This window comes from Cetorhinus maximus, chromosome 20, assembly GCF_964194155.1.
Source record: "Cetorhinus maximus chromosome 20, sCetMax3.hap1.1, whole genome shotgun sequence".
In the NCBI taxonomy this organism is placed as follows: Eukaryota; Metazoa; Chordata; class Chondrichthyes; order Lamniformes; family Cetorhinidae; genus Cetorhinus; species Cetorhinus maximus.
In genome coordinates, this window is record NC_135898.1 from 13,010,367 (window position 1) to 13,037,067 (window position 26,701).

Below are 26,701 nucleotides of genomic sequence, written 5' to 3' on the forward strand. Positions count from 1 at the left end.
TGGCTGAGTTTCATCTCAGCAGCCAGCGTTTCCTGATGATAGGAAAGATTTGCTTCACCACCAGATAACATAATCAGCTTCACAGTAATGGTCACTGGGTACATTTCATTTTCACATAAATCTGTTCAATTTTTATTCTCTGTTTCCCCCTTACAATCTGAAACATGGACTTTTGCTGGGATACAAATCCAGCTCACCTCTAATACCTCACTCAAATGGCCATTCCCCAAGTGTGCATCTTAACACTGAGCATTGGTGGTCTACTTCCCCATGAGAGGTATCGCAGTTGAGCGCAAACCAGTTATCACCCCAGAACTATGCCTATACTTCCTAGCACAGTCATCAGCTAGGGATCTGCTGCGGGTAGCCTGCATGCATTTACTGCCTCTTCCTAACCCACAAGGCATTGAGCCTGCAACTTCCCTGGCTTCATCCATCTCCGGTGGTGAGTGTAGCACTGGGCCATTGCAGGAGGAGCTTATGTGGAAAATTTTATTCTTGTACTATTGGAAGCGTAAAAAATGGCACAAACTAGGAATGCATATGCAAACCTGAATACTGCCTACAGGTTTGGCTATCCATTTGCCACCATGATGATCTCTTGAGTCAATTCCTGGTGTGTGTTGCATGCTTTATCCCAGGCATAATCATGTGTAAAATCTCAGTTCTTGGGATTACAAGAACACGATGAATCAATTTCTCTATACTCTAGCACAATGGACAAATGGCCTCCTGTGCTGTAATTTCTATGATTCAATCATAGAGACTGGAAAGCCTTTATAGTGTTATGGCACGGCAGATGGTGAATGGCGAGCTGCCCAAAATCCTAGAGAGAAACTTGAAACGGCTGCCAAAACATTTTTTGCAATTTGTATAGTATGAGGAGTGGTTCTGAAATCAGGAAATGATTTCCCCAACTACCTGCGATGATTTTAGATTGAAGTAAATGCTTATTTAAAAAATTAAAGCAAAAAAACCCACAATTACACTTAAACACAAGAATGGCTTCACACAGTAAACAGTACTTTAAAACAGTTCCACAAGATCTTAACTTAACTACCCTCAGAGCTAACCTTCCCCTTTTCTGTTCACCAACTATCCTTATAGATGTTAAAATCTATAAAATTCCAGTAATTTTTACCACACTGTGCCTTTTTTCCTTAGGGTGTTCTCTGAGGCTGACAGCAACTGAGTCTTCAGTTCTGGACTTGTCTACACTGTCTTCTTGGAGCTCTACCCAGCTATCTTGTGGGAGATCTGACCAGCTACCCCCTCACATAGGCTTCAGTATTTCCTTAAATGTGTTCCTTCCCTTTGATCTCTCTATTGTTTCAACCAGTCTCTTCAGAAATACTTTCTTCCCAGAAATGATTAAATCGTTCTTTACTTTAGCTCTTAGACTTGTAAAACCAAACTTACCCTATCTTTACCTCACTTTCTTACACATTTTTAAAACCTGCATATATCCCCCTTCGAACTGAAATAACTCAGTTTAAACTGTTCATGTTATTGCTTTATGTAAAACTCTGATTGAAGTTCCTTTTGGTTCATTAACATATCAAAACCACTTCTTACTATTGACTTTAGACCCTTGCTGTCACTCTAGCTCTTAATCCAATTATAGCCTGATTTCCAGTACATAAGAAAATATGCCAGGGTTATTACCAGAAGAAAAATATTACAATTTCTTGTTTTCTTGACAATGGCTGGAGGAAAGGAAAAGGTGAGCACTTATAGAGAAATAAACAGGAAACACAGAAGTTGGGGAGTGGCAAAAAAAAACACCTTTTAAGAAGCTTTTCAAAAACAGGGAGAGCAGTGACAAGAGGAGGGGGTAGGTGCAGGCTGAGAGGGAGTGGCTGAAATAATAATATGGGAACAGAGGAGACAGAAAATAAAGGATAATATACTGAAGGAGCAGAATAGTGTGTGACGACATATGGCTGGAGGAGGTTGCAGTGATCGGGTTGGACAAGAACATGGAGCATTGTCAAAGAGAAACCCTCACCCCACCTCACCCACAATAATGCCCCCAAACATAATTGTGTGGGAGATCAGACACCAGGGCAGTCGTGAAGCTCCATTATTCATCTTTTGTTTGCAAAGCGCTCTATAATTGCTGGTGTAATTGGCTCAGCATGTGGAAGGGCTTGCGCAATTACCAAGCATTAAGATCATGTAATTTATTGACTGTCAGACAAGAACAACAGTTTAATTACCAGGGCTTGCAGTGATTAAACAGGCCACAAAAACACAATCAGAGGCAGCAATTTCTTTGTGACTAGTGTTAAGATGAAACGAGACATTAATAATTTAGTGGTTTTAATTGACTCGATGAGAGGATTCAGATGTCGAGAGCTACATGGAATTATTAATTTAAACACACCCAGATCTCTTTTGTACTTATGCTTTCCATGTCTGAATCTTAATGCTCAAATATTAGAACAAACCATTTTCTTTTCTCCTCAACAACTCTTAACTTCCTATCAAGCAATTCAAACTTGAATCCTGCTTCTCTATCTGGGGAGATTTTTGCTCCCCTTCTCTCTTATTCATAGAATTTTTTTTCGAAGCTCATCCAGTCTTCAATGGCTCTATTTTATTGATCATCCTTATCATATTTCTCCTCTGTATGGTCTCTGTGTTGAAATCAGGACCCATTGGACCATTCCGCCTCCAACTCATTCTTATCCAGCAGCTGGAAATTGTGGATCTCCTTTGTTCCCATGGTTCTCCCTTTGTCCAATAATCTTTAGGTTTTGAAAACTTAAATGGCAGCGAGAGATGATTCCTTGATTTAGTTTGCTTTCACTTCGACTCCTTTCAACCTTCATGTTGCCTTGCAAAATAGACGATGACTCTTTACCAGCATATCTTGAAAAAGGAGAAGACTTCCTCTTTTTTAACATAATCTCCACAGTGCAACTCAGACCTGCCTTCAAATAAGAGTCACTCTTCACATCTTGGGTTTCCTTTCCAGCTATGAAACACACCAATATTTTCCAGTATACAACATCTGGACAGAGTTACTCAGTGCAGGATACCGAAACTGAATTGAAGAAATGCAAAGAAACATTAAGCAGGCTCAGTTGACAGGGCTTCATGAGTAAAGCAAAGCTGTCTGCTTTTTACTACATTGCAGAGTATAGCAAAGTAGTCCCAGGATTAACAGTTCAGATTATTTCTGGGGGAAAAGAGTTTATGCTTATTGAAAATCAGCACATTATTGATGGAGATACTGAGACCTCAAGCGAATTTTACATATCCATGGCAACAAGTATCAAAAAGTCAACCTGCAGAGGGGGCTCACTTGCAGCCCTTCCACCTTTCATGTGACAGAGTTCTTACTCCATTGGTTTCTGGGCCTAGCTGTAATATGGCCCACAAGTTGTCGAGTCTATCTGGGAGGATTTTGTTTTCATCTACTGGCTCCCAGAATCTGGAGATTACAGGCAAACCTGCCTTGCATTGTTCCACCTGTCAGGAAGTTTACCTGCAATATCAGGATTACAGGGACACAAATATTCCAATGATTTACAGGACTGAAAAGCTACCAGTCAAAGCAAGTCACACGACACTGTCAAATGTTATCCAGTCAAAGCTACCTTTAATGACTTAACTCACCTCTTCTGCTCATGTGATATCTTCCTCTAGACAGAGGTTCCTTAGGCTCTCATTGACTGCAGTAAACCTGCAACAATGTCAAATTCTTATATGGTTTTCGTTAATCAGGGTGTGGGTAAAAGTTAGGAGAGGGTCCAATGTTGTTCAATCAAGTGCCTCAATAGTTAACAGGCCTCAGTGAAGGACAATTTGTGAGTAGACATCAGCTTCTTTGTGATGTTAAAACCAGGTACAATTATTTCGGTGTTTTATGGATGACTGGGATGTGTAGGCCTTATCTTATTTGGGTGCAGACCCTCTCATGGCCTTGGGTGTTTTCAATGTGCCCTGCCTGTTTTCACTGCCACAGCAGTTTTTTTTAACCATTTAATATCCTTTATTAGTTCTGTAGAATTTTCTTCTTTTCTTCCTTCTCAGTTGATTTTTCAAATCAGTCCTTAAGGTAGCAAAGCTTTCTGGACCCTCCAGTGATTTCAACGTGGTGCTTACTTTTCAGTTTAAATTCAATGTTCAAATGTCCAAAAGGACAAAAAGGATTATTAATCCTTTCCTTCAGGAGTCAGGAAGTCAGCACGGGTTATCTTGGATCATCCCTGTAGACTTGCAATATCGGCTGTGAGATATTGACTGAGCTGAAAATCATTACTGTCTTTCCTTCTCTTGGTCTATATTAAAAGAAGGGAAGGGAATGTTGTTCGGAGACAGGGACATGCCATTTGCTGCACAACAAGGGACCAATTAAAATAGAACTATTTGATATAACAATAAAGCCTTTTTTTCCATCTCCCTTTGTTACCTATAGACTTGACTGTTCCAATGCACTCCTGGAAGGTCTCCCTCTTCATACCATCCGTAAACCTGAGGTCATCCAGAAGTCAGCTGCCCATGTCTTAAGTCACCACAAGTCCTGTTCCCCCTATCATCCCTGTGTTCGCTGACTTAAACTGGCTTCCAATCAACCAATGTCTTGACTTTATAATGCTCATTCTTATTTTCAAATTCTTCTATGGCCTTGGTCCTCCTAAAACTGTGTCATCTCCTCCTGACCCACAACCCTTTGAGATATCTGGATTCCTCTGATTCTGGCCCATTGTGCACTGCCAATGATAATTGTTCCACCATTGGTGGCATGCCTTCCAAGATGAGGCTCCAAGCTCTGGAATTGCCTCTGGACACTTCTCTGCCTCTCACCCTCTCTGACACTCCTTGAAACCTGCATCTTTGACCAAGCTGTTGGTCATTTGACCTAATATTTTGTCTTGGTGTCATATTTTATTTTATAATGCTCCTTTGAAGCACCTTGGAACATTTCATTAAGTTCAAGGCCCTATATAAATATCATTTTTTGTTGTGGCCTCTAGTTCCGAACTGCTTGCAGTAGCGTGATTGAAACCAGGGGCTCATTCCTGCACGATTGATGCAGACCCACAATTTCATCACTGTTAGACAATGTGTTGCACCATTCCTCAGTGTCCCTCAAGCAAGACATTTGGTGAGATTATGGCTTTTGATAAGATGTTTGGGAGGAACACTGCTGAGGAGGTCAAATAGCCTCAAACAGAGTTCCAAGTGAGAGGTGTTTTTAGAGGTTTTGGAGTGAAGTACCTTGTTAGACATAGTAGGGGAAGCTTTACTATATCTAATATCTTATGTACCTGCCCTCGGAGTGCTTGGTGGAGCAGTGCAGAGGGAGCTTTGCTCTTTATCGAACCTTTGCCTTACTTTCTCTGGGAGTATCTAGTGGGGCAGTGTAGAGAGAGCTTCAGTCTGTCCCTTGCCTGGAAGTGTTTGATGCATGAGTCCTTGAAATGGAAAACATTCTATTCCCCAAAACTAACATTTCCTGCTATCGCTCCAAGATCATACCCCAAAAAATTCCTTGCTCCACTGTGCAATCCAACATGTATGCCAGCAAAATCCCGTTAATAAATATCAGTGATAAGCTTTCCATAAATACTCAAAATACATTGCTGATTACATAATACATGTTATAAGCTGGTTTAAGAATAAGTATTAAAGACTGGGTGATTTAGGTTTATAGAGGTCATTTATATCTTAGGTTCCCAAACCTTTTATTATTGGAAATAATTATAGCATAGCTCAGCAATGAAGGGTGGATGTCAGTAGGGAATATGCTTGGGGAACAATACAGCTCAAGATAACACAAGAACATAAGAACACAAGAATAATGAGCAGGAGTAGGCCACTTTGGCACCTTGAGCCTGCTCCGCTATTCAATAAGACCAAGGCTGATTTGACTGTGGCGTCAACTCCACTTTCCTGTCTGCTCCCCATAATCCTTGACTCACTTGTTGTTCAAAAATCTATCCAACTCAGCCTTGAAAGTATTCAATGATCCAGCCTCCACTGCTTTCTGGGGAAGAGAATTCCAAAGGCTAATGACCCTCTGAGAGAAAAAAATTCTCTTTGCCTCAATCTTAAGTGGAAGATCCCTAATTATTAAACTGCCTCCCTAGTTCTAGAGCCACCACAAGGGATCACCTTGAGACCACCTCTCAGCATCCACCCTGTCAACTCCCCTCAGGATCTCAGTTTCAATAAGACCACTTCTGATTCTTCTGAAGTCCAATGGGTATAGGTCCAACCTGCTCAATCTTTCCACATAAGATAACCCTTTCATCTCAAGAATCGGTCAAATGAACATTCTCTGAACTGCTTCTACTGCTATTATATCTTTCCTCAAGTAAGGAGACCAAAACAGTACACAGTACTCCAGATGCATTCTCACTCAGGCCCTGTACAGCTGTAGCAACACTTCCCTACTTTTATACTTAATTCCCCTTGCAAGAAACACAAACATTGCATTTGCCTTCCTAATCACTTGCTGCACCAGAAAACCAATGTTTTGTGATTCATATACCCGAACATCCAGATCCATCTGTACCATAGTCATGTCTCTCCATTTCAACAATAGATTGCTTTTCTATTCTTCCTGCCAAAGTTGACAAGTTTACATTTTCCCACATTATACTCTAACTGCCAAATTTTTGTCCATTCACTTAACCTATCTAAATCCCTCTGTAGATTCTTTGTCCTCTTGACAACTTACTTTCCGACCTAACTTTGTGTCATCAGCAAATGTAACCTCCAGAGATTCAGTCCCTTTGTCCAACTAAGTGATGTACATTGTAAATAGTTGAGGCCCCACAACTGATCTCTGGCATTCCACGAATAACAGCTTGCCAACCTGAAATGACTCTTTTATTTCTACTCTTCTCCCTGTGGCTAACCAATCCTCCATCCATTTTAATGTTATCCTCTTTTATTTTGAGCTCTTATTTTGTGTAGTAACTTTTGATATGACATTTATTGAATGCCTTTTGGAAATCTAAGTACCCCACATCTGCAGGTTTCTCTTTATCCACCTTGCTTGTTACTTCCTCAAGGAACTCTAAGAAATTAAATAAACACTATTTCCCTTTCACAAAACCATGCTGACTCTGCCTGGTTGTATTATGATTTTCGAAATGTCCTGCTATTACCTCCTTAATAATGGATTCTAGCATTACCCTATGACAGGCAAACTGGCCTATAATTTCCTCCTTTCTCTCTCCCTCCCTTCTTGAAAGATGTGTTAATTAGAGATTTACATTCTGCTGGGACCTTTCCAGAATTTTGGAAGATCACAGTCATTACTGTAAGATCACAATCATTGCATCTACTATCTCTGCAGCCACTCCTTTTGAGATCCTAGGATGAAAGCCATCAGGTCAAGGGGACTTTGTCAACCTTTAATTCTAATAGTTTTCCCTGTACCTTTTCCCTAGTGATTATGATTGGTTTTAAGTTCCTCCCTCCCTTTTACCTCTTGATTTTCCACTATTCTTGGTCTGCTTTTTGTGTCTTTTACAAGTTGCAGGTATGTCTCATTAAACAGATGCCAGTATTTAAGGTTTGTTATGAAACCCAAACATACCTTGTTAAGCTTGGAGGTGGGGAGCTTCAACTTTGTTGTATGAAAGGAGAGAAGGTTAGCACCCCCCTTGATAAGGATGGAAGGGGCCCTAGTGGCCTTACAACACACAAATGGTTAAGGCATTTCCATCTACTTAGTGGCATCTAACCATGTTTGGGAGGTGTCAGCTGTGGCTCAGTTCATAGCACCCTCACCTTTGAATCAGAGGGTTGTGGGTTCATGTCCCACTCCTGGAAAACCAAGAACTGTGATTGTACTCGAAAGAAGTTGCAATCTGTGACTGTTGGTAACTCGAAAGAGTTTCCGATGGACCTCGGACTTTCTGCGCGTGCGCAGACTGGGAGCAGACTCTACATGCACAGTTCTGCAATTTGTAAGTTCTTCAGGCCCAGGACAGGTCCAGCGTGCACCGCATAAAGAGAAAAAATAGAGAGAAGAAACTTCGGTCATATGGCTGGGTGCAGAGTATCACAACCAGCAAGTGTCCCAGGTAGGGAACAAGGAGAAGGGAGAGGTCTCAAAAGGAAGTCCCAGGTAAGAGACAGAGGCAGGGGACAGAAACTGGATCCAATTAAATTAAGGAATAAGAGAGGGGCAGAGAAACAGGCTCCAGACAGGAAAAGAGCTGCAGGGATCAGACTTCAATTGGAAAAAGTCGGCTGAAGGTTCGTGACTCCATGCTGTAAGCCATTGGGGATAAGGTATCCCTTGGGCAGTAGCATTCTGCTTAGTGTGGCCAGTGATCTGAAGTTATGCCTGTCAGTTGGTGCTTGAGTGTACACTCAGGAATCCAGGGGAACAGAATCTCAGAAGGTGAGAACGAAACCCTGCAAAATGGGCCGTTGTTGATGCTGTCCAAGTCTGGTAATTGAAGAGTAGCTCGGAAGTAGCCCTGAAGGTCCAAGAAGGCAGCCGGAGGTTGATGATTCCATGCTGCGAGCCATTGGGGCAAAGGTACTGTGCATGGCCGAAGAGCTGAAATTGTGCTTGCGAGTTGGAGATTGAGTGTCGCCTCAGGAATCTCGGGAGATGATACTGAAACCCTGTGAGGTGGGCCATCGTTAAAGCCGTCCGAGTTGGAGCAACTTTTGGAGAGAATTCCGAGGCAAGATGTTCAAAGGTGAAGGCTGGAATCCCTTGTGTAAGAAAGAGTTTCACTGAGATTGGTTGACTCAGTGTTACTTTTTTTTTCTTTTTTTTATTCATTCATAGGATGTGGACATCGCTGGCTAGGCCAGCATTTATTACCCATTCCTAATTGCCCTTGTTCAGAGGGCATTAAGAGCCAACCACATTGCTCTCGGTCTGGAGTCATATGTAGGCCAGATCAGGTAAGGACAGCAGATTTCCTTCCCTAAAGGACATTAGGACTGACATCTGGGTGGGTTGTTGAGAAACTTGTGGGCTCTGTTCTGGTCGCATCTTCCATTTATTGTGCAATATGGTGTGTTTGACCACAGTTCACATGTACCTCATACTTACCCTGAATGTTAGAGTATAAGGTAGATATTGTAAATTGTTTTTTCTTTCTGACCTTGCATAGTAAAGTTTATTTTTGGCTGTTCAAAACCCGTGGAATCTTGTGGCTTTGTTCACTGGGCAAATGTCTTGAATCTCAAACTTTGTCTCCTTTAAACAAAATGCTATTGGTCCCAAACTGGATCACAGCAAAAATTTTGGGGTCTGGCCAAGGATCATAACAGTTTATAGATATCTTTTATTATTGACAAACCCAAGGGACAAACCAAGTGCAGGGTAGTGGCAAGGTTGAAAACAATAGGAAAATTAGCTAAATCAAGAAGTGAAGGTGAGGAGAAGCCAAGCATGAACTGTAACAACCTTGAGTATTGGAAGCAAGGGAGAACTAAGGTTACAATTTAGGAGTTCTGCAAAAGAATGAATTGGGGGACAATGCAAAGAATCTAGATTGTAGCACAGTGAGGATGCAAGGAGGTGCAAAAGTGTGGAAGATGGGATATTTAGAGCTTAGTTAATTAAGTACAGCTAAAGCTTTGGGTTCCGATGTGCATCCAAGATCTCCAATTCAATTTATATCTGGAGAAATTGGTGAAGCTATTAACAAACTAAATCAAATATTGGGGTGAATAACCTCCACAAGCAGTGTACAAATCTCATTTTTGATGGAGATTTTACAACATGTTGGTCATAGTTTACATGGTGTATTGATTTCTAGTCTCCACTTTGCAGAAAGCCTATAGAAAAGGTGTGGTGAAGAGTAATCTTGAATTGAAGAAATGAACTATAAAATGAGATGATACTCTGCGAGAAAGGAGAATCTCACCCAGAATGAAGATGTTAAATGGCATAGATAAGGAAAACTCTGAACATTAATTTAAAATAAGTCATGAAAATAGGACCACAGGCCATACATTTAAGTTTGTGGTAAATGATTTTAAAACATAAATACTAGAAACAGAAAAAGAAAAAAGCTGTGAACAAAAGCGAAAACTTAATGTTTCTGCCATTACTGCTGAAAAAGGATCTTGTGACATTTTGCCATAGAAAGGCATTATCAAAATCATTCCCACCTATTCAATTTTTTTAAATTGTTATTTCCAGATGATTTAGGCTTTTTCTGGTGTGGAAGTGCTTCATCACTGAAATGGAAACTGCAATCATTGCATAACGAGGAACAAGTGCAGTCCTTTGTTTAATTGTCTTGTACAATTTGAAACAGATCTTCCACAATACATACATAATACCTTTCAAACAGTAACTTGCACTTATACATTTATATTTTTGCATAGTAAAATATCCCAAGTAACAAAATGGTGCAACTCACTTCATCAGGGATCACAGCGATACTGGGGAAGGGGAGAATTTTGGGTTGGTGATAGAAAGCATGTTTGGAGATTTAAGCCTTGAGCAGACTTTTGAAGGGGATGAGTGAAATGGCAAGGCAAGCAAGTGTAAGGAGCAAGTTCCAAGACACTGAAGTGCAGTCACTTTAGTCTGTGCTCATGATTGTGGAGTGGTGAGAGGAACGGTTACAGAGGAGGTTCAAGTCAGGCAGTCAGAGTCCTGGCTTATATCCTCTTAAGTTACAATGATAGTGTTAAATGCAGTTGTAAGGAAGAGCTGTCTCCTAATCACAGCAAAGGCCACAGAAAGATATATTAAGTAAAATTTGGATACAGTGATGAAGCATGTATTTTCGAGTCTCTACTCTTTCTGTCTCTCCAATGCTTCTAAAGGCAGATTGATAAGAGGAAATAGCCTACCTTTGCCTGTCAACAGCCATATAGCGCAGGGAGAGTTATTTATAAACGAGCATTTTATAAACGAGCATGGACTGGAAAACAGTGAGATCAGATATAATTAGTAGTACCCTCTGGGGGGAAAAGCTGACGTTCTAGTGTTTGGGAATCCAGTTTGGTTGTGTTTCTTTTATCTCTGCTTTCATGTATTAAGAGCAGTAGTGTTGGTATCACGCACTTCACAGGAGAGTTGAGATTTGCTTTGGCAAGAGATGCTTGCCAGGACAATGAATTTCAAATAGTTTTGTAGACTGATTGTGTTATCCAGTGTTTCATACGGATCATCTAAAGAAGGTTGAAGCTATGCTCCTGGGCTTTGATTACTTTTTAATCAAAATAGTGATTTTAACTTTATCATCTTTAGATGCTGCTACTTTTTGCTGGGTTACAATTACATAGGCACCAGAAACCCTCAGTACCTCGCCTAAGTGGCCAGTTAAGTGTCGGATTGTTAACTCAAACATAGGGACGTCAGAATTGGCCTTCATTGTATCTTCATAGGATGTACACATTCCCTCCTACAGCTGCTGTGATTAACTGCTGCCCTCTACTTGAGATTACCTAAGTCAGCACCGACCAAGAATCGAACCTGGATCATTTCTGGTTTGCATGACACAGTACTAAACTTCAGAGATGTATTCGCCTATAAGAGGCCATCAATGAAGATTCTAGTAATACAGAGTCAAATGCAGCATTAACAATGTATGACTGTAGGTAATTACATGTCTACACTCCATCAATCAGGAAAACAATTGATTTCTCCCTTTCCCATTCAGCGCCTGTTCCCAACAGTATTACTCGAATTTGGTTGTTCTTCTGAATCTGTTATCTTTATCCCTTGGTGTGTTTTATTTCTTATTTGTATTCTTTGTTGTGTAATTTCAACTGAAGCAGACCAGATGTTTCCATGTTCTGTGCTAAATTATCTAATCTCGGCTGGGGCAGTGCTTGACTTGCAAAAATTGGCCTCATTGCACCTGATTTAGAAGGAAAAAAAGTTCAGGGTTTTCTTTCATGAACAAAACTTTTGTGAAAATTGGGTTGCAACTCAGTTAGGGAAAGCTAAGGTTCCCCCTGTGGTCAAAAGCCAACAGCATTCACTATCTGTAGTCAGCGGAGAACAGTGACCATTTGATTGATGTACCAGAAAGCATCCAGCACCCACGGAACTACATCCAAACAACAGTGAGTGACTGTAGCATTTAATCCTGTCCTCATTCTTAAATCTACTTAAACACATATTTCAGTCGGGACCAGCAGACAACAATCAAGATAAACCAATCTGCTGAGCCCTTTCCTACCCTCAGATACTGAGTCCAATTGGACAATACCTGCTGCCATTCTGTTTGAGATCAGTTAGCTCAGGGATTAAGTTTGAAACCTTCATGGTCTGTTTGGCTAAATTCTACTCTGGGCAGTGACTTTTCCAACTGAGCCACTGGAATGCATCATTTTTGGTTTGGAAAGCAGATTTTTGCTTTTGCTGTGTCCCTTTTTTAAACTGAAAATCATTTGGAATATACGTGACAGCCGAGGAACTCAATTTTCAACACAGCCATTGTCAGCTGCCCAAGTGTGAAGTGCTTTGCCTTGTACAGCTGCACCCCAGCCAGAATTCCATTCTCATGTTAAGACAGAAGGCACTTCTCAATCACACCTACTGTCTTCCAAGTGAGAAGTGGCAGGAAACCAGTGGGAATTGCTTGACTTGAGACAGGAAATTTGAGGTTCTTTTGGTCAAACATCATCTGCAGGAAACAGGTAACAGCAGCTGATATGTTAAGAGCTTTATTCAACACCTACCGTTTGGTCTCTTTGATGTTGACTCATGGGACTTAAGATGTAGCAATTAAATATTTTTTGTAAATCATTATCCATGACTGGTGGTCAGCTAGTTAGTAGTAACAGAATTGAACCTTCTTATTAAATCTCCCCACAATCTCGCTTATTCTTCTATTTTAGATCTGGTTACTTGCAGTGCCTCAACAATCAGTCCAAACCCTATTTTCACTTGGTTTTACTCTTTAGGTCCAATTAGATACTGCAAACATTGAATTATTGAAATATTTCTGACAGTTGTCCAAACCTTCCCTTTTACAGTTCTTGCTTAATGATTTTCTATGTCAGTGATACCGAAGACATACATTTAGCATTTGTGCCAGAAGCATAAAGGGTAAGATTAGATGCAATGTTTTCTCACAAAGCTAAGGGATATATGGCCGAAAGTGGCTAGTGAAGTCAAGTCAATATCACGTAGAAATTGAGTACCATACTACATAGAGATGCAATGACACACGGACAGTGAATTAAGCTCACAAATTCACTTGGTGGCACTCATTTTTGTGATGTTATACATTAAATAAAGCTTATTACAAATCACAATTCTATTCAATCGCAGAGAGACTTTGGTTACACTGCTGGAACTGCACAGCAATACACAAGACAGTTAAATAAATGCAGCAGTTAAGCGCAGTCCAGTCCTGTTCTGAATGAGTTGGTTAGTCTGTGTCACCCTAGGTTCCAGTAGCCAGCGTGAGCATCCCTTGGAGTGTACGCAATGTATTCCTGATCTCATTCACTGAGATTGCTCCAAATCATACATAGGGCATAGCAATGTGTTCACACTATTTCAAATGCGATTGACTGGGTTTGCATATTTCTTCACTGACTAAGGCCACTCGCTGTCTGAACTCTGAGTCACCTGTCCCTGAACATCCTTTCCTTACAAATTTGAAATTGCAATAATATTTAGTTTGAACTTTCCCAAGTGGATCGGCACTATTTCTAACACGTTTGTATGTTCGTTCCAACTGTTTCATTATACTGTATTTACACCAACAAGCCAATAAGACATCTACATTTCAAATGACTCATCAAAAGTGCTTCAGAATTTGAACTTATTCTTTTGTTTATGTTCAGTTCACTAGTCTCACGAAGAGATTCTGAGTCTTGTATGGTTGAACATTAAGTGTTTATTGATAACACATAATTATGTACATATATTCAGATTATAGCTCAAGCTTTGAACTAAAACCATGCTTGGTTCTTCACAGGTCTCTGTTCAGACCACAATGCTCTCTAGTCTCAGGTTATGTGTCTCTTTATATCACACTGTGGGTGGGACTCTTTCCTGTCCCACATTGACTCTTGCCTTGCCAGACAGCCTTATGCTACACCTTTGGCCCCCACCTCATGTGTGGTAGTGTTGGCTTACCTTTAAACCCTGCTCAAGTCATTAAACCTTTTCTTGACTTCACGCATGTTCAGGAGGATACAGGGATTCCATCACCTCATCAGCAAGTTCAAGCTGAGCATGCAGGCACAAGATCTTCTTAGTATTCAGGTCCACTGAGCTGAAAAAAGCCTCTCGCCTTCTTTCAACCAGATCTGAGAAAACAAAATAAATTTGTGGTGACATATAGTATTTTGTTGCCAGTACCACTATCATTAACACCCCTTTGTCCTTTTGTCCATGATGTCTCTGGCAAACTCTCCTTTGCCTCCACCTATCACTGGCCTTCTATTCAGCTTCACCCACTCCACCCCCCTTAAATTGTTTAATTTTCATCACATTTTTACTTCTCTTTAGCTCTGAAGAAGAGTCATACGGACTCGAAATGTTAACTCTTTTTTTTCTCTCCACAGATGCTGTTAGACCTGCTGAGTTTTTCTAGCATTTTTTGTTTATATTTTTAATGTTCTTGGTTGAGGAAAAAATGGTGGCCAAGGCACCAGGAAAAGCTCCTTCCATTTTTCAAATAGATTTTTAATTTCGACCTGAAGAGCAAGATACGGCCTTGGTTTAAAATCTCATCTAAAGTACAAAATCTCTAATGACACCTCTCTGCCTCAACACTGCAATGAATGCCATTCTAGACCATATGTCCCAGTACTGGATTGAGGCTTGAACCCCCAGCCTGGTTACTCAGATTAATAAATATTGGCAATATGAACTGGTTGCAGGCTAAGTTCTGCTAATGACCGGAGGCCTCATAAAATTTGCCGTTGCAATTTCAAACATATGTCCGTGACAGTATCTTTTCTTGTGTGTCTGAAACATAATAGCTCTGGAATTGTGCTCCCTGCAGTTCCATTTGCATTATTGAGTGTTTCATGTCCTAGTTAAGCCCTGTTAATCCATTTCAGAAGTGTGATACCTCCATTATTAGCCACAAAGAATGAGTTCTCCCAGTGGAAAACGCATGTATTTCAAATGGAAAAATATCAGTATCAACAATATACAAAATAGGGATATCAAGACTCCAAGAAGCTAAAGACAAAAACATGCCCAAAGATTACTCTAACTTGCCACAGTTCAAGTCTCTATGCAGAGGTGCCATATCCAAGAATAAATTACTCTAAGCCCTAGGTCTTTTTTCTGCCACTCCTTTGAGATTGAAAATAATTTCACTTGAAACCAAACTAGCACTGGTACTTAAAGAGTGAATTTCCTTCCAAGTGGACAAGTCCATTTCCAACCTGGTGAGGACAGCACTCTGCTGTTTTACCTTGAACTGTGTGGCCACCTCCAGGGACTCTGCAGCATGGGCCCTTGCAACCCAAGTCCATATTCGCATGCTTTGCTGGAAGCTCAAAAATGTGGCAAGTAGACCTTGGACTCTAGCGTCCAGAGACCTGGGTGGAATTTTTACAGCCCCTCCCACTGGGCCCGCCAAAGTCAATGGACTTTTAAATGGCTCGCCACATTTTACAGCTCCGCCCCCACCGTAATGGGGCCTAAAATTCCACCCCACAACAGATTGGTAGACCAAATTGGTCGGGGGATTGAAGCACATATTTCTGCAGATCAGAAGAACTGATGAGCCCCAGCAACATGGGATTGACAGCAGGCAATGGATTCAGAACATGTTGCCTTTTCCCAGATTGTCAGTATATCTGTTTTTCCTGGCTATATCCCCTAACTCCCCAACAAATGCCATTAGGATGGCAGCAAGTCAGCAGGGCGAGTGACTACCTAAGAACAGCAGTCTACAGCTGGGCCTTGGGCTCCAACAAGTTAATGTTACCAGCCATGAGCATCCTGACCAGCAGGCCAGGGTCCTGACCAGCAGGCCAGGTTCTTGATCAGCAGCTTTGCTGTGACCAGTAGGGATGCACCATCAGGATCCTAGGCTTAGGAAATCTTTAAAGAGAAGCAACAGGGGTTGAGCACTTGGGTGAGAATTTTTTTTTTATTCATTCATGGGATGTGGGTGTCGCTGGCTAGGCCAGCATTTATTGCCCATCCCTAATTGCCCTGGTTCAGAGGGCATTTAACAGTCAACCACTTTGCTGTGGGTCTGGAGTCACATGTAGGCCAGAGCAGGTAAGGACGACAGATTTTCTTCCCTAAAGGACATTAGTGAACCAGATGAACAGATGAATAACCACATTTCACATTCATTTCTATTAGATTTTGGCATTTGAGTGTGGTTTTATAGCAGCTTCTGAGTCCACATTCTTAGTACATCGTTAATATAAGGGTTCTCTGAGTAGGTACTGAATTCATTGAGCAATGAGCTAACTCCCACATCTCTTAATGCAAGGCAACAACATGCTCCTCCTCCCACTGCTTCTTCCTTTTCCCCTTGTCTTTGATCTTCTTCTTCTATATGACTTAAGTTCTAAGTTCTAGTTGGATAACCAAGTCACAGTACTGTTATTATGTGGATTGTCTTGAATCCTTCAGCAAATTGTTTTCGGCCACATTCATTCACAATGTAGTGAACAGTCTAATCTAGGTGACTGAACATTTTCAACTAATGTCATCACTCTGACATCTGCAGCTCAACTTGTCTTAGATAAAGTGGAAAATGTTGGAAATATTCATCAGGTCTAGTAGCATCTGTGGAGGGGAAAACAGAGTTAACATTCCAGGTAAATGACCTTTAAGCAGATCTAGGATAAGTTAGAAATGTAATAGCTTTTCAGTAGATAAAACAGGGAAAGGGTGGGAAAAGAACAAGAGCACAGGTCTGTGATAGGGTGCAAGACAGGAGATATTAAACGACAACAGAGTTGGTGCAGCAGAGGCTGAGGGAGTGTGAATGGAACAAGTAAAGAAATAGAAGATTGTTCCAGAGGAAATGTGAAAGAAGAATAGCTACCATCTGAAAGCAAAAACGAGAAAAACAAGGTTGAGAGCAACACATGGAAAGAAAAGGAAATAAAATGGTAGGGGAGGGGGCAGTGTTTATGGTTTGAAATTGTTGAACTTGTGTTGAGCTTCACTGAGGATCACCACCAACACTCCTTCTTCAACCCACCACATTTTTCTGTCCAAGAACAAGAGATGTAACATCTGGCATTTTATCTCCTCTCTCCTCTGTGTATATAATTTGGATCTATGAGAGATGACACTAATTCTATGTATGTAACAGGTTTTAACAGCAGTGCTTTAGAATATCTCCTCCATGTTCAAGCTCTGGCTTCCAGCTCTTCCTACAGTTTGTTTACTTTTCTTAGAGTCCACAACCAGGCTTAACTAATCAAGCACAATGAGCATCAATCGTAAATAGACTCACATAATCAAACACAGAACAATTGAACCATTGAACACTGCTTCATTACCATCCAAGGCCCCAAATACTCATTCCAGGTGAAGCAGTGCTATGGCACAGCTGATGGTAAATGCTGAGCTGCTCAAATCCCAGAGGGAAACTGTTTTGCAATTTGTATGAATTTTGCCACAACTGTTTTGCAATTTGTATGAATTTTGAGATGCGTGCCTTGAATTCAGTAGTAATAAGATCATCAAGTCTTATAGGTTTCTTACAAAACTAAATTAACTCTTCATTAATAGAATAAATGATTTTAAGTACATACATAAATCTACAAATTACTACTATGATAACTTCTAAATCCGTTAGTTAATCTAACTCCCAGTTACACTTTTGTTAAGGCAACAGTAAGACATATAGATTTTAAAAGACCCAGGAAAAGAAACACGATACCCTGAATAATTCAATTCAAAGTGAGTTTTCTTAAATTCAGTTCTTTGTAGACAGCAGCTTGAGGCTTAGATGCCAGAGGTTTTCACACCTGTTAGATCTTAGAATGCCTTCCCTTGCACACAGCCTTCTCTCCTTTATCCATATTTTCCCCTTTGGATGCAAATTTCCATTGTTTCATTATGTCTTCGGACTTTACCTCTCTGATAATAAAACTCTCTCACAGTACCAATTTTACCAGTAATCTTTGGGAAAAATAAACACACTGGGCAGAATTTTCTGCCTGCCGGGCGGGCGGGCCCGACCCAATCTCTGGCGGGCGGGGAACCGATCCCCACCGGAGAAGCGGGCCCCGTCGCCATTTTACATGGGTGGGCCAATTAAAGCCCGCCCAGCTTGACGTCCGGTGGGAAGCGCTATGCGCTTCCTGCGCAGGCGGGGGGGATTCCCCAAAAGCGAGACTGCGCTCTTTTGCGCATGCGCACGAAAGAGCGCACATCTCCCTGAGGCTAAGTGCTGCCTCTGGGAGATCACTTACACTTCTAAAAATATGAAAATTAGAAAAAAAATCCCTAACATGTCCCCCTCATGTGACAATGTCACATGAGATGGGACTTGTTCATAATTTACATTATAAGTTTATTAAACTTTTTAAATCCCTACATGAAACCTCATCCCACTGGTGGATGAGGTTTCATGTTTTTTCTATTCCCCGCCAGGGCTCCTGGCCTGCCCGCCAACCTTAAGGTTGGACGGGCAGGTCTTTTAATTGTTTAAATGATCCTGTCAATGGCCTCAATTGGCCATTGACAGGTCGGCGGGCGCGCAGCTGATTTTGCTGCGCCCCCGCCTTCCTGAAAATTTAAATGGGGTGGGATGACGTCGGGGATTCCCCCGACATCATCCCACGTCATTTTACGCGTTGGCCTTTTTGCTTTCAGCCAGTAGCTGCTCATTATTCTGCCATTCACACCTCCCCCCGCCGATCCATCTTTTGTTTCTTAACTTGTCCTGTTACCACTCCCTCGAGCTCTGTCGCCTGCTCACCAACGGCAAAATTCTGCCCACTGTTTCTGAACTTCTCCTGGCTAGGTGACACCTTTCACCCCTCCTTTGAAATCAATCTAGTCTGGTTTATTTAAAAATGCAAATGTACCCTTTACACCTATGTTTACCTACTTAACATTTCAAACCGAGCTTATCTTCTATTACATCAAAGCCTTCAGGCGCTGCCTTTAATTCAGTTAAGTCACACACACACCCCACTCTTACTCTACTTCATAATAAATTCCAATAACAAGCAGCAATTTATATCTTTCAATTTGTTATACTGTACCTACTGCTCTCAATGGCCTACACTGGGGAGATCAAATGCAGATTGGGTGACCACTTTGCGGAATATGTTTTGTTCAGTCTTGAAGCTTCTGTTGGCCTGCCATTTTATCCCATTTTAATTCTCTACATTGCTCTCACGTTGACATATCTTTCTTTAGCCTACTGCAGTGTTCCAGTAAAACTCAACACGAGCTAGAGGAGGAGAGCACTTTACAGCCTGCTGGACTCAAAACTGAGTTCACTAATTTCAAACTGTAATCTCTGTTACTCCCTCGCCCACCACCTCATTTGTTTACTTTTCTTCACATGCTGGTCTCAATCTTGTTTTTCTCCTTTTTGCTTTCAGCCAGTAGCTGCTCATTATTCTGCCATTCACACCTCCCCTCGATCCATCTTTTGTTTCTTAGCTTGTCCTGTTACCACTCCCTCGAGCTCTGCCATACCAACTCTTTTTGTCATTTAAGTTCACATTTCCTTTTGTTTCATTTCCACCCCTCCCCCATTTCACCTACTGAAAGCAATTACATTTCTAACTTTTCCCAATTCCAGTGAAAGGTCACAACCTTCACTGTTAACTCTGCTTCTTTCTCCACAAATGCTGCTAGATCTGCTGATGGTTTTGGCATTTTCTCTGTTTATTTCAGACTCTGCTGTATTTTGCTTTTGTCTTTGATGAGGCCTGCTGCTGCTCCTCCAAGAGTAGGGCTTCTCCATACTTCACAAGCTTGCCAACAGAACACAAAGGCTATGTGGTCTCTCCATGGACATATTGCAGCTATGTCCTGCTGGGAAGAGTTAGTGGTGTACAAGTTGAGAGCTGAGGTGACTTCAAGAGCCACAAGCAAAGCGCAGGTCACTGGTCCACAAAACAGCAGGTCCCTTTGTGGGGAGTTTGCAGCAGTCTGAGCCAGCCTTCTGTAGCACTGTTCCCCAGTCAGCCACAGGAAAGCAACTCTTGGTGTCTAGGCCCAATGGGCTCGGGTTGGCCTCCTCACTTGGTGGCTCCAAAGTGTTACTCCCTGATTGCTGCAGAGGGTCATGCTGCTCCTCACCTACCAAATATTCATCCACCCAGAATAGACTGGCACAGCAGCTGTGATATCTGGAGGAAGATTTCCGAGGTAAATTAATGCAGGAAAGCGGGACACTCATCTGGTAAGCCAAAAATATACTGACCAACTGACTGTGTTGGAACTGTGTGATCCCATTAAGCATCATCTATTGGCCTGGGAGATGCCTTTCCTGCCAGGCTTTACTGACTGGTTTCAAGCTGAGTGGGCCTCTCATTTGAGCAAGATATTGCAGCATCATCACATCTTCGGGCTTACAATCTTTGCATGTAAAGATACAGAGTCGGCACTGGCTAGGGCGACCTGCCCTCCCGCTCTGAAGGAGGGTCATACGGACTTGAAACATGAACTCTGTTTCTCTCTCCACAGATTTATGTTTTTGTTGGTTGCCCTCCCAAACCATTGATTTGACAAGTAAACATGGCATGGTTGAACGAAGATATTAGGAATGTGGCAGGAGGCGCATACTGTCATTTTAACCACCTGATGCCCACCTGCGTCTTCTCAACTGGCTATGTTAAAACCCGGGCTTAAATTTCTTACATCAATAATTATGCTTGCAGTTCCCTACTGGCTGAAAACATATAACTTCTCTTCATCAGCCCACTTTGCTTCAGAATTTCAAGTATTTTAATCTTCTCCTTCCCTGCTATTCCTTCTTGGTTTGCACAAGTAACAGGCCTAGGTGGTTTCAGTAGCTCTCTGCAATAAGGTTATCAAGATGCTTCAAGACTCTGTTAATTTACCAAGTGGCTGATCCTTATGATTTAAAAAAAAGCCATTCTGTACTTTCACTTAAGAGAGGAAAACATTCACAATTACAGGGGATAAATACAGAACTCCCATGTGTCCCTCGCCACAATACAAAGTTGATAGGATTGGCTCCTGATGAAGAATAATTGGAGTTTCTTGCAATTCCTTTAATTGAAATCAGCCTCCAAATATTACCAATGGCTGAAAGCTCAGAGTGAAACAAAACACAAGGAGATGGAAGTGGTAGTCAGGAACAGAAAACTCCAATCCCTTCTATGTTGCAATGCCTCCACTGGTAGGATTGTCAACCTGAATTACCTGGTCTTCTCTGTCAAATTAGCAGCACGAAGATTCCCACTTCCAGCAGCCTATGTCACTGCATCTTTGGTGAGCATGTCCTCATTATCCTCACTCTATCCACATATATTCCAGGAGCAATCGCTGGACAATGATGTATTAAAATGTGTATGGATGTCCCCAGTAACCTATCTGGTAATAATGAGCAACTGAGAGCAGCAAAGTTTCAGGTTTGATTCTTCATCTGTGTTGATCCTCACCGGAGGGACATGAAAATGTTACAATTGGCCTCAACTGGTTTAAGAGCAATCCTAGTTACTATCTGCTGATTCAAATTTGGAATGTGCATGCACGTCAATGTTGTATGAAGTTAGGGTGTAGCTCTGCTGCGCTGTGCCCATTGTCAGAGTGTCTATCAACACTCACTGTCTGGGTTCATGTGGATAGAATGGCTACTTGAGCAAAGGACAGTACTGGTGGGTGGCTAGTATGCTACTGTATGCTACTATGAGACAACCTTCAACACCTACTTGCACTATACCCCATACACCTCATTCATCAGCGATTCTTACACAGAATTCCATAGAATTTACAGTACACGAACAGGTCATTTGGTTCAACTGGTCTATACCAGTGTATCTGCTCCACATGAGCCTCCTCCCACCTTTCTTCATCTAAACCTAGTCTTCAAAAGGTGTTTCAGAATTCTGATACCAAAAATCCTTAACTGTTCTTCAACCTCACTTACTCCCTTGACCATGCTCATTGATCTTGGAAATATACATGTATTAAATATAGTTGCTTGGGTGGTCCAAGATCATGAGATAAGATTGGAATCTCAAACAAGGTTAAGGAGTGCAATCAGTTTTTCTCAAACTTATTGTTTCCCAGGACCTCAAAACTGTGGAACACCTTAGCTCCTTCAGTCTTCCCTTCCAAAATTCAATGCACTGTGAATGGTTATTTTTTTCATTTATCTTTTTCTTCAATCTTTTCAGTCTTGGTGTTGTGCCCTTTATATTGCTGTTTCCCTAAGAAACCTAGCTGAAAAGCCAAAGCACCATAATGAAGCACATGGCCATGGTAAATTTGGAAGGAATAATTTGTCGACACCAGGCCTTGAGTTTAAAAGTCTGGAGAAAGAAAGGCTGAAGGGTTCCATAGTCTTGAGATGCTGGCGAAAGTAAAAAAAAGTTTTCTAACTAATCAAAGTAGGTTTTGCAATCATTTTTTAAAAAAGTTTTGTCCTGGTCCCATGTTAAGAGCTCTGCAGGAGACTCCTTAAAGCAGACTTTCCCTGAATGCAGCACTGAAAGAGTTAATGCAATATTGTATCACTCCATTCTTGGAACTATCCACAGAAGAAGATAATTAGTGTCTAGCTTTATCTGCCGTACAGTGGAGCCAGCACTTATGCAGCCAAGAAGAAACCCTTGGAGACTGTGAGATTCGTTGGAACTAGCCCAGTAAATCTCTTCTGAGTCATCATTACTAGCTGCACACTCTCCTGGGGGTGAGCTGAAGTTACAGAGATGAAATGTTAGGCTCCAAATATGAGTGTAGAAAAGGCAACAGTATTGTCAAATAGGCATCACAGGATTAAGGAGAATGTTAGCTTACATTCGTCTACACTAAATTCACTAATCAGGTAAAGCAATAATCCACCGAATGCAGACAATTTTTTTCACCTTTTTCAAAGTTTGAGCCGATTAGTTTGTGTTTCGTGGAAGTTGTTAACATGGGATTTGGTGAAGCCATTCACTGCTTCTGGAGAAACGTGGGTTCAAAGAAGGCGAAGGTCAATAAAGATCAGGACTGCTGCAAAAAAGAAAGACCATATTTCGAAATTCACCTGAGTAACACCATTATTTTCACTGAGAAATTACCAACCTGTTTAGCTCATATGGGTTAGCTATGAAAAAGAGCAAGGAAGAAACCGAATCTATGCACCCAAGCACATTATATTTAAGTCAACATCTGTCAATATCGATCGACTTGTGTTTTCTATTCCTATTTCTATATGTGACAGGTGCCTCAAGTCGCTTGACCAAGTATCCATTGTTTATTTGTAGGCACCAACACCTAGTGACGGCAGATTATTTGAGGAGAACATCATCCGGATCTTCAGTAAGTGACAAGTCTTGGCTCAGTACTGATACTTTAGCCTCTGAGTCAAAAATTTGTGGATTGTCAGACGCACTCCAGAGACTTGAACACATAACCCGGACTTTGGTTCAAGTACTGATGGGGTGCTGCACTGTTGTTAATCTCCTTGCATGGGTATTCGCCAGTACTGTGGGGGAGAGTTTAAACTAGATTGGTAGGGGGATGGAAACCTGAGCGGAGAGACACAAGAGAGGGAAACAAAGATAGGAATGAAAGACAGAAAAGTAGAAAGCAAAAGTGGAAAGCAGAGGAAACAAGGACTAGCAGCAAATACGGCCATAGTACAAAAAAGATGTGTAAAAATGTTAAAAAGACAAGTCTAAAGGCACTGTATCTGAATGCACAGAACATTCGCAATAAGGTAGACGAAATAACGCATTTAGCACAAATGGTTGTAAACGGGTATGATATGATTGCGATTCCAGAGACACGGTTGCAGAGTGACCAAGGCTGGGAACTGAATATCCCAGGGTACTTGATATTTAGGATGGACAGACAAAAAGGAAAAGGAGGTGGCGTGGCATTGTTAGTTAAGGATGAAATCAGTACAATAGTGAGAGGGGATATTGGCTCAGAAAATCTAGATATAGAATCAGTCTGGGTGGAGCTAAGAAGCAACAAAGGGTGGAAAATATTAGTGGGACTTGTCTATAGGCCTCCAAACAGTAGTGATAAGGTAAGGGACAACATTAAACAGGAAATTAGAGATGCATGGAACAAGGGTGCTACAGTAATCATGGGTGACTTTACATTTAGACTGGGCATATCAAATTAGCAATAATACTGTGGCACGTTAATTCTTTGATTGTGTACAAGGAGGTTTTTTTAGACCACTATGTTGAGGAACTGACTAGGGAACAGGCTATCCTAGATTTGATTATTGTGCACTGAGAAGGGTTTAATTAATAATCTTGTTGTGCGGGGTCCTTTAGGGAACAGTGACCATAGCATGATAGAATTCTTCATTAGGAGGGAAGGTGAAGTAGTCCGATCTGAAACTAGGGTCCTAAATCTTAACAAGGGAAACTATGAAGGTATATGGCGTGAATTGGCTAAGATAGATTCAGGAACTTCATTAAAAGGCGGATAGACAATGGCTGATATTTAAGGAATAAATGTATGCATTGCAACAATTATATATTGTTTTCAAAAACACAACAGGAAAAGTGGCCCAACCATGGCTAACAAAAGAAATTAAAGATAGTATTAGAACCAAAGAGTAATCATATAAAGTTGCTCGAAAAAGTAGCAAGCCTGAGGATTGGGAGCAGTTTAGAATCCAGCAAAGGAGAACCATGAGATTGATTAAGAGGGGAAAAATAGAGTATGAGAGTAAACTTGCAAGGAACATAAAAGCAGACTATAAAAGCTTCTATAAGTATGTAAAAAGAAAAAGATTAGTGAAGACAAATGTAGGTCCCTTACAGTCTGAAACAGGAACTTATAATAGAAAAAAGAGCAATTGAACAACTACCTTAGTTCTGTCTTCACGGAAGAAGACACAAATAACTTCCCAGAAATACTAGGGAACCAAGTGTCTAGTGAGAAGGAGGAATTGAAGGAAATTAGTATTACTAAAACAATAGTGCTGGAGAAATTAGTGGAACTGAAAGCTGATAAATCCCCAGGGCACGATAATCTACATCCCAGAGTATTAAAGGAAGTGGCCACAGAAATAGTGGATGCGTTGGGTGTCATCTTCCAAAATTCTGTAAATTCTGGAACAGTCCGGCAGATGGGAGGGTGGCAAATGTCACCCGACTATTTAAAAAGGAGGGAGGATGAAAACAGCAAATTACAGACCAGTTAGCCTAACCTCAGTGGTAGGGAAAATGCTAGAGTCCATTGTGAAGGATGTGATAACATGACACTTAGAAAATATCAAAGGGATCAAACAAAGTCAACATGAATTTATGAAATGGAAATCATGTTTGACAAACCTACTGGAGTCCTTTGAGGACATAACTATCAGAATAGATAAGGGAGAACCAGTGGATATGGATATGGTATATTTGGATTTTCAGAAAGCTTTTGATAAAGTCCCACGTAAGAGGTTAGTTTGTAAAATTAAAGCACCTGGGATTGGGGGTAATATATTGCCATGGACTGAGAATTGGTTGGCAGACAGGAAACAGGGAGTATGAATAAATGAGTCTTTATCGTGGCAGGCAGTGACTAGTGGGGAACCACAGGGATCGTTGCTTGGGCCCCAGCTATTCACAATATATATCAATGATTTGGATGAGGGAACCAAATGTAATATTTCCAAGTTTACTGATGACACGAAACTTGGTGGGAATATAAACGATGAGGAGGGTGTCAAGAAGCTTCAAGGTGATGTAGGCACGTTGAGTGAGTGGGCAAATACATGGCAAATGCAGTATAACGTGGATAAGTGTGAAGTTATCCACCTTGGTAGGAAAAACAAAATGGTGATAGATTGGGAAATGTTGATGTACAAAGGGTCCTAGGTGTCCTTGCACATCAATCACTGAAAGCAAGCACGCAGATGGAACAAGCAGTTAAGAAGGCAAATGGTATGTTAGCTTTCATTGCGAGAGAACTTGAGTACAGGAGCAAGAATGTCTTACTGCAGCTATGTAGGGCTTTGGTGAGGCCACACCTGGAGTATTGCGTGCAGTTTTGGTCTCCTTACCTAAGAAAGGATACACTTGCCATAGAGGGAGAGCAGCGAAGGTTCACCAGACTGATTCCTGGGATGGCAGGATTGTCGTATGAGGAGAGATTGGGTCGACCAGGCCTATATTCACTGGAGTTTAGAAGAATGAGAGGGGGTCTCATTGAAACACATAAAATTCTGACAGGGATGGACAGACTGGATGCAATGATGATATTTCCTCTGACTGGGAAGTCTAGAAGAAGGGGTTACAGTCTCAGGATACGGGGTAGACCATTTAGAACTGAGATGAGGAGAAATCTCTTCACTCAGAGGGTGGTGAACCTCTGGAATTGCCTACCACAGAAGGCTGTAAAGGCCAAGTCACTGAATGTATTTAAGGAGGAAATAGATAGAGTTCTGGATTCTAAATGCATCAAGGGATATGGGGAGAGAGCAGGGGTATGGCATTGAGATAGAGGGTCAGCCATGGTCACATTGAATGGAGGAGCAGGCTCGAAGGGCTGAATGACCTACTCCTGCTCCTATTTTCTATGTTTCTATTGTCTTTTGGATATAGACGTTTAATGTCTGTCTTCTCAGGTGGACAGACACGATCCCATTCCACTATTCAAAGAAGGGCAGTTCTCCCCATTGTCCTGTCCAATATTTAT

The 26,701-nt window shown here is 41.4% G+C and overlaps 1 non-coding gene across 1 annotated transcript; it reads left to right on the forward strand.

Moving 5' to 3' along the window:
* The first annotated feature begins 7,593 nt into the window (after positions 1-7,593).
* On the forward strand, positions 7,594-7,718 carry LOC144695124 (U6atac minor spliceosomal RNA). Its single transcript, XR_013579885.1, has one exon. It is a non-coding gene; the product is annotated as a U6atac minor spliceosomal RNA (small nuclear RNA).
* Positions 7,719-26,701: the final 18,983 nt, after the last annotated feature.